Source organism: Stenella coeruleoalba (genome assembly GCF_951394435.1).
Source record: "Stenella coeruleoalba genome assembly, chromosome: 6".
Classification (NCBI taxonomy): Eukaryota; Metazoa; Chordata; class Mammalia; order Artiodactyla; family Delphinidae; genus Stenella; species Stenella coeruleoalba.
The window spans coordinates 119,858,073-119,867,848 of NC_137151.1; positions in this window are offsets into that span (position 1 = coordinate 119,858,073).

Below are 9,776 nucleotides of genomic sequence, written 5' to 3' on the forward strand. Positions count from 1 at the left end.
AATAATTCAGTGGGAAAACAATCTATTCAACAAATGGTGCTGGGGCAATTGGATATCCACATGCAAAAGAATGAAACTGGAGACCTATCTCCTACCATTTACAAAAATTAACTCAAAATGGATCAATGACGTAAATGTAAGAGCTAAAACTATAAAACTCTTAGAAGAAAACGTAGGTGGGGACTTCCCTGGTGGCGCAATGGTTAAGAATCCGTCTGCCACTGCAGGGGACACGGGTTTGAGCCCTGGTCCGGGAAGATCCCACATGCCGCAGAGCAACTAAGCCCGTGTGCCACAACTACTGAGCCTGCGTTCTAGAGCCCGTGAGCCACAACTACTGAGCCCACGTGCCACAACTACTGAAGCCCACGAGCCTAGAGCCTGTGCTCCACAACAAGAGAAGCCACCTTAATGAGAAGCCCGCACACCACAACGAAGAGTAGCCCCCACTCGCCGCAGCTAGAGAAAGCCCGTTCACGGCAACGAAGACCCAACGCAGCCAAAAATGAAAGAAAAAAAAGACCATAGGCGGAAATCTTTCTGATCTTAGGGTAGGCAATGGTTTCCTAGATATAACACCACAGGCATAAGCAACAAAAGAAAAAAGAGATACACTGGACTTCAGCAAAATAAAAAAAAAAAACTTTTGTGTTGCAAAGTACACTATCAAGAAAGTGAAAAGATAATAATATATAATGGGAGAAAATATTTGTTAATCATATAAGGGGTTAATATCCAGAATACACAAAGAACTCGTATAGCTCAACAACAAAAACAAAACACCCAATTAAAGAATGGGCAAAGGATTTGAATAAACATTCTCCAAAGAAGATATAACAAATACTGAATAAAGAAAAGATGCTCAACATCATTAGCCAACAAGGTAAATGCAAATCAAAACCACAGCGAGATGCATCTTCACAGCCCCTAGGATGGCAATAATCAAAAAGTCAGCTAATAACAAGTGTTGGTGAGGATGTGGAGAAGTTGGAAGCCTTGTGCACTACTGGTGGGAGTGTAAAATGGTGCAGCTGCTTTGGAAAATTGTCTGGCAGTTCCTCAAAGGGTTAAACATAGAGTTACCATGTAATCCAACAAATCCACTCTTAGGTATACAGCCAAGGGAAATGAGAGCGTGCGTCCATACAAAAACTCACACATGACAAAAAAAACTTGCACATGAGTGTTCACACTCGCATTATTCACAGTAGACAAAAAAGTGAAACAACCTAAATGTCTAACAAATGATGAATGGATAAACAAAATGTGGTCTCTCCACGCAATGGAATATTATTCAGCAATAAAAGGAAAGTACTTCTCTGTGCTACAACATGGATGAACTTTGAAAATGTGTTCAGTGAAAGAAGATCCAAAATACCACATATTTTATAATTCCATTTATGTGAAGTATCCAACATTAGCAAATCTTTAGAGACAGAAAGGAGATTAGTAGTTTCCAGGGACTAGGGGAAGAGGGAAATGGGGGATGACTGCTGATGGGCATAGGGTCTCTTTCTGAGGTCATGAAAATGTTCTAGAATTAGACAGTTGTGATAGTCACACAACTTTGTGAAAATGCCAAAATAAAAACCACCAAAACCCCAGAATTGTACATTTTAAAAGAGTATACATTATGGTATGTGAATTGTATCACAATTTTAAAATCCATATAAAAACATATTAACCTTCAGGGACAAATACAGCTCTCATTGGACCAGCACCAGCTTCTTTGCAGACCTACGATGGAAGCTGAATCAGAAGGCAGCTTGGCAAACAGGGAAGGCCAGTTGACTACCTCCACAATGTATCTAGCACCCTAACCCTCCTCACCACCTCCGTGCTCCTACGACAGGAAGTTCCACTCCCAACTCCCTGACCCTGCTTTCCAGTCTCACTGGCTTTCTTTGAAATCCCCAGGTCATCCTGCCACACTCTCACTTCCAGGCCCAGGTCTCTTCTCTTCGTCTGAGGACATGAGTGTGACCCTTTGATTCATGTTGCTGCATCTCCAGAGCTCCCCATGAGGGGCGGGGGGTGGGGTGGGGGGTAGAGGTGGGCCTGGCCTGGTGCCTGGCAGAGCAGGAGCTCAGCGAATGTTTCTGGAGCGAACCGGAATTAGGAAGAGCCAACGTTGAGGAGATGCCATCTAGGCTGAGACCATAATGGCCCATGGGATCTGTCAGCTAGATGGGGGAGGGGAGAGTGGCCTGGGCAGACACAACAGCCTGTGCAAAGGCCCTGGAAAGAGAGGCCTGGTGCCTTTGAACACTCAAGGGAGACTGAAGGGCTTGAGGACTCGTGATCATAGCAGATGGGGCTAGAGACAGATGGAGGTTTGAGGAAATTTTGCATTAGACACCTTTCATCGCAAGCAGCTGCTCAAAACTATTTAAATACACAAGGGGATTCACTGGCTCTCAGCACTGCAAAGTGCTGGGTACCCTGACTCTCAGCTCTTCAGGGCTGGCTTGATCCAGTAGCTCAAAGATGTCATCCAGTACTTGCTTTTTTGTCTCTCTTTCTCCATTTCCCCATGTCAGTTTCACGCTCAGACCAGCTTTCATCCTGGTGGCAAAACCTCTTGCTGCAGTTCAAGCAATGACCCTCATGTCTACACACCTTAGTGTCCAGAGGGAGCTAGAAAACGTCTTTTCCAGCAGCCCCGGCCAAAAAGAAGTCCCCTCCACTGTCCTTGGGTTATGGGCCCACTCTGCGGCCAGGTAATGAGGTTATGCTGCCTCTTCCAGCCCCAGGCCCAGGTGGGTCAGCACTTGGGCTAGTGGGTACCCACAGAATCATCAGGGTAGTGCCTAGACAAGAGAAGGGTCATGGGAGGCAACCACAGTAGCCAGGGAACTCAAATTGTTAATTTCCTTTCCTCATCTCCATGGGAGTATCATCTCTACTTTGTGAGGTTGTACAGAACGGAGAGGTTCAAGCGCGACAGTTATGGCCAGTGTGACCTCGGACGGAATGCCCCTCAGGGGCTGTTTTCTCTTCAGTGAAAGGAAGGGTTGGGTCACCTGGAGATCAACAAGCCGCTTTTCCTGCTCCACCCAACGTCCTTCTCTCCGAAGGGAGGCGCAGTGGCCTGACATAGCCAGCAGGTGGCAGCCCTGAAGCATGTCCTGGTTCTGGTGAAGCCCGGGAGTCCTAGTTGCAGAGAAGGAGGCTGGGCCTCCCCAGCCAGATCCTGTGGTCTACTGTGCTTTCTTGGGAACCCAGCTCTCAGGTGGCAGCAGGGCCAGCTTCATAGGCATGCCATCCACACTTAGAAGGGCCCTGGGATTGGTTTAATGCTCTGCTGTTGCCATCTTGAAACCTTAGTAACTGTTGAACAGGAGCCCTGCATTTTCACTTTGCAGTTGGCCCTAAATTATGGTGCTGGTGGCAGGACTCACGTTGCCTCGGGGATCCCCATCACTGCTATTTCCCAGAAATGTGCTGGGCCCTTCCCTTTGCTGTGCTTTCGCTCAGCCTTCCTGGGGCTCCTGATCAGCTCACTGTCTGCTGGGAACCCTGGAAAGGATGGGGCCCTACACAGTGAGGGGGGGAGGATGGGGACCCTATATGGGGAAGATGGGGACCCTAAATGGGGGGAAAATATCTGCTCTGGTCAAGGTCATCGGTGGCCTGGTTGTCACATCCAAGGGAAACGTTCCCCCACCAACCAACTGTTGGTGAGTAAACCTTCTAGGTCTCAACTTACTTGACCCCTTTGGTATTTGACACTCAATTCCTCTATTCCAGAGCGTCTCAGGACTCAGCTCAGGGGCCCTCATTCTCCTCTGGACTCTCCCCTCACTGCCCCACAACAATCAGTGTCCCCTAGGCTTCCATTTTTTTAAAAAAGTCACTTATTGAGGGCTTCCCTGGTGGCGCAGTGGTTGAGAGTCTGCCTGCCGATGCAGGGGACACGGGTTCGTGCCCCGGTCCGGGAAGATCCCACATGCCGTGGAGCGGCTATGCCCGTGAGGCGTGGCTGCTGAGCCTGCGCGTCCGGAGCGTGTGCTCCGCAATGGGAGAGGCCACAGCAGTGAGAGGCCCGCGTATCGCAAAAAAAAAAAAAAAAAAAAAAAAAAAAAGTCACTTATAGAGGTGTAATTTACATACAGTAAAACTCACTACTTTTAGGTATGCAGTTCAGTGAGTTTCAGTAAACGCATGCAGTCATGATATAATCCAGAGTATTTCCACCCCTCCCAAAATTTCCCACACGCCCTTTGTAGTCAGTTCCCTCCCTCCCCCCACACCCACTCCCTACTAACCACTGATCCACTTCCTGTCTCTGGTTTTGCCCTTTGCAGAGTGTCACATAAGTGGAATCATATAGCAGGTGGGCTTCGGAGCCTGGCATCTTTCACTTAATATCACGCCACACCCTTTTTTTTCATTTTTGGCCACGAGGCATGCGGGATCTTAGTTCCCTGAGACCAGGGATCGAACCCGCACCCCCTGCGCGGAGTCTTAACCACTGGACCACAAGTGAATGCCCTCCCCAATTAGTCCCCTTCCCTCCAGCTCCTCTGACCCCGCCTTGGTCCAGGCCGACGCCACGGCAGGCTCTCCTGGCTGGTCTCCCTGTCTCCTCACCCTGGCCTTGGCCCTGGCCTCATCCCCATCCATCCTGTACCAGTTCACTAGTGCAGCAAGCAATGGCCTTGGCCAGGATCTGACCTCTGCCTGCCTCTCCGGCCTGACTTCCCTCCACATCCCCTTCTAAGACGGGGGAAACTATTGAAACAAACCGTCGGTTGAGTAAGCACAGCCACAACATAACAGCCCCAAATGTTTACTAATGATTTCCAAGAAATTGTGACGTGAAAAAAGCAAAGTGCAAAAGCTTTTCTAGCAGGCTACCTACCACGTAAACAAGAGGAACTAGAAAATACACACCATGCAAAAAGAAAAATAGTGATAAATACAGATAAATACAGAGATTGCTTACTTGCCGGGAGAGGCAGGGTGTGAAGGACAGGAGGGGGTAGAAGACATAGGGGAAGTGACACTTCTCTGAGTATCTCTGTGTAGTTCCGACTTTTAGAATCATTACTGTGTTTCATAAATTTTTTAAAAATTTTAATCAACAAGGAACTGGGAAAGGGGGAGTGGAGACAACCCAAAGTGGAATATAAACAGAAACAAATGAGCCCACCTGTACTACAAATGGAGAGCGTCACGACACGGAGGATGCCGGGGGACGCTCCTCTAAGTGACTTCAGAAAAGGGTATTTGACCATCTATTCTAAGACTAAAGGGAAAAAACTGCACAGTACTGTACTCTAAGTAGTAGGTTTGTTTTTCAGAGCTGTGAGTTAGAAATTCAGAAACTGCTTATGTGTATTCTACCACTAAGCAAATAAATATATGGTGACTAATGAGAGCCAGCTTTCTCACTGTCAGAAAAAGGAGTTAGAAATAAGGAAGGGGGGGGCTTCTCTGGTGGCGCAGTGGTTAAGAATCCTCCTGCTGGGGTGGGATAGGGAGGATGGGAGGGAGACACAAGAGGGAGGAGATATGCGGATATATGTGTATGTACAGCAGATTCACTTTGTTATAAAGCAGAAACTAACACACCATTGTAAAGCAATTATACTCCAATAAAGATGTTAAAAAAAAAGAAAAAAGGGGCTTCCCCGGTGGCGCAGTGGTTGAGAGTCCGCCTGCCGATGCGGGGGACATGGGTTCGTGCCCCGGTCCGGGAAGATCCCACATGTCGCGGAGCGGCTGGGCCCGTGAGCCATGGCCACTGAGCCTGCGCGTCCGGAGCCTGTGCGCCACAACGGGAGAGGCCACAACAGTGAGAGGTCCGCGTACCGCAAAAAAAAAAAGAATCTGCCTGCCAATGCAGGGGACACAGGTTCGAGCCCTGGTCCGGGAAGATCCCACATGCCATGGAGCAACTAAGCCTGTGCGCCACAACTACTGAGCCCATGTGCCACAACTACTGAAGCTTGCCCGCCTAGAGACCGTGCTCCACAACGAGAGAAGCCACTGCAATGAGAAGCCCGTGCCCCGCAACAAAGAGTAGTCCCCGCTCACCGCAACTAGAGAAAGCCCGCGTGCAGCAACAAAGACCCAACACAGCCAAAATAAATAAATTTATTTTTAAAAAAAAAAGAAAGAAGGAAGGGGGTAGGCCAAAATAAACACTGTGGTGTTGAACTGGAACTAGGGGCATCAGTGTGAGCTCATGGTTTTCAAAATACGTATCAATAGATATAGAAATAGCTTTGGATGTGCATGTGCGTGCACATACGCTTCCTAACTGTCCACTGAGAGGGCCTGAAAGTTGTAACGCCCAACACCAGTGAACTCACCCAGTTCCTGGATCTTGGTATCTAAACCCATTCTCCAATAAAGGGCACCAAGACTCCTTGGAGAAATGGCTATTTCCAGGGCTGCAGCAAGGAAAGTACGAGGTGAGCCTCCAACATTTTATGGTGTCAAAAGGGAATGAAGAGCTCAAATAGTAATGGGGACATATTGGGACATGTCAATAGATACAGGAGGCAACCTGAATGTCCCCATGCCAAACCAGGGGCAATCTGACAGACAAAATAAGTAATGACAGTAATGGATGATAGTTCATAGAATAAGAACCTATAGAATAAAATAAGAATCTGTGAGTCCGTATCAATATAAATACTTGAATGAATGAAGAAATAAAGGAGGAGGAATTCACTGGTAGTCCAGTGGTTAGGACTCTGTGCTTTCACTGCGAGGGCCCAGTTTCAATCCCTGGTTGGGGAGCTAAGATTCCCACAAGCCACACAGTGCAGTCAAATAAATAAATAAGTAAGTAAATAAATGAAGGAAGGAAGGAAGGGAAGGAGGGAGGGAGGGAGGGAGGGAGAAAGGTGAAGGGAAAAGCCCTTCTCATGGTAGAATTCTAACCCATAAATGTAAAATAAGGAAAACTGAAAACCACCACTTGGCAAATACCCCAGTAATAGCTGTGTCAGGCAAGAATTACCAGTAGACGCTAAAATGAGTGGGGATAAGTAGGATAAGAAATAGGAATATTTAGAGAGTTGCAAAGTCTCTCTACATAAGATACTTATAAACAAGTAATTTTATTTAATTTTTAAAAAATATTTATTTACTTTTGGCTGCATTGGGTCCTAGTTGCAGTGCACGGGCTCTTCATTGCAGGGGGCAGGCTTCTCTCTAGCTGTGGCCCACGGGGTCCAGGGCACATGGGCTTTGTAGTTTGCAGCACGCGGGCTCTCTCGTTGAGGTGCACAAGCTCAGTAGTCACGGCATGTGGGCTTAGTTGCTCCGCGGCACACGGGATGTTAGTTCCCTGACCAGGGATCGAACCCACATCCCCTGCATTGGAAGTCAGATTCTTAACCACTGGACCACCAGGGAAGTCCCAAAACGAGTAATGTTACAATGAAGAAACCTGACAGAAATCATCTTAACCAAATGACCAAAGTGAACATCGCCCGGAAAGGGGCAGATGGACAACGTGTGCCTCCTGATATGATGCACTGAGAAGGATATGACATTTGGGGAGTAAGAACATCACCTAAGTGAAAACAAAACAAGGGGTGACGGGGCAGAGGCAGTCATTCTAAGATGGGTCAGGAGAGGCTTCTCTGAAGTGGCAACATTTAAGCTCTGACCTCAGTGGTCAGAAGATCTGGAGAGGAGTGCTCCCGGTAGCAGGGACAGCTACGTAAAAGGACTCACGGCACAGAAAGAGGGCAAGTGTCCGGCGTGCAGTGAGGAGCGAAGTGGAGAAGAGATCAGGAAGACAGGGAAACGCCTACTACATGGGGCTCTGTGGTCACATGGTAGGTGAGAAGTTTGGGGGATTTTTTCCCTAAATTTTTTGACTGTGGTAAAATACACCTAACAAAATTTACCATCTTGTTTTCAGTGTACAGTTCAATGGTATGAAATACATTCATAATATGCAACTATCACCAGCATCCACCTCCAGAACTCGTTTCATCTCATAAAGCTGATACTCCATATCCATGAAGCAACAGCTCCCCAGTGTCCCTCCCCACAGGCCCGGCAATCACTGTCCAACTTTCTGTTTCTATGATTTTCAACTACTCTAAGCACCTCAAGTAAGTAGAATCATACTGTATGTTTTTTTGAGACTGGTTTTTTCACTTAGCACAATGTTCTCAAGGTTCATCAATGTTGTAGCACGTGTCAGAATTTTCTTCCTGTTTAAGGAGGACTAATACTCCATTGTATATATACACCACATTCTGCTTACCCATGAATCCATTGAGAGACACCTGGGTTTTAGTTACTGTGAACATGGGTGTACAGGTATCTCTTAGAGACCATGCTTTCAGATATTTTGGATATATACCCAGAAGTGGAATTACTGGATCACGTGATTATTTTTTACTCTTTGATTAATCACCAAACTGTTCTCCACAGCGGCTGTACTATTTTACATTCCCACCAACAGCGCACAAAGGTTCCAGTTTCTCCACATCCTCACCAACACCTGTTATTTTGTTTGTTGTTGTTGTTATAGTAGCCATCCTAATGAGTGTGGAGTGGTACCTCGTTGTAGTTTCGATTTGCATTTCCCTAATGATCGGTGATGTTGAGCATCTTTTCATATGTTTATTGGCCATTTGGTACATCTTCTTTGGAGAAATGTCTATTCATGTCCTTTGCCCATTTTTAATTGTTTGGTTGTTGTTGTTGCTGTTAAGAAGAGTTTGGGTTTTATTATAAATGATTTAAAGAATCGTTGGAGAATGTTAAGCAGGGGGGTAATGTGACCTAATTTGGGTTTATTTTTTGATCACTCTGTTGGGTGGAGAATGTTTTGAAGGCAGAAAGATTAGAGATGGAGAGGCAGGGAGACCAATTAGGGAGCTTTTGCAGAGAAGTTCAAGCAAGAGATGACGATGGTCCCAACAAGAGTGGTACTGTCCACTACCGATGAGATTGTAGAGAAGTGAGAGATTCAAAAGCTTAGTCAACAGGATTTAGCAATTAGGCAGAAATGGGAAATGAGTAAGTAGAAGGAAGTGCAAGACAACTCCCAGGTTTCTGACTTGAGCCAGAAACTGGATGGATGGCGGCACCATTCACTAAAATAAAGCCAGCCAGGGGAGAACTGGTTTAGAAGCTGGGGAGAGAAATGATGAATTCAATTATCAACACCATACAGTGGCAGGGCCTGGAGGATCTCTTAATGGAGAGGTCCAGCACTTACAGGCTGGCATTTAGAAGGAAGTGCTTGGCTGGAGATTCTACTCTGGAAGCCTCTGCACACAATGGAAGCTGTGGGGGTAGACAGAGTCACCCAGGGGACACACAGAATAGAGGTTCTGAACCTGGATATCAAGGTGGGCTTCTGGGATCCGGGGACCTTCTGAAAGTGTAAGAAAAATACACATGTAGGTGCACACGTGCATAATTCTTGGAAGAGGGTTGACATCTTTTAACGGATGCTCCAAGAGATCCCTGACTGCCCTCCCCTTTCCCCTCCCCCAAAAGGTTAAAAGCCACTGATACGCTGTGAGGGGGAAAAGTCATCGAAGGAACATCAACATTTAAGGGACAGAGAAAGGGGACAGCCTGAGAAGAAGCATTCAGAGAGGAGGAGAATAATGAAAAGAATGAGATTTCAAAGGGGGAGGAAGGGGTGGTCAGTGGTGTCAAACGTTGCAGGGATTAAGATATGAACTGAAAAGCATCTAGGAGCCTTTGCCGCAGAGGTCCTTGGCGTCCTTGGGAAGAGTCTCAGCAGAACGGCAGGTGGGGAGGGGGGCACCTCCATCACAGGT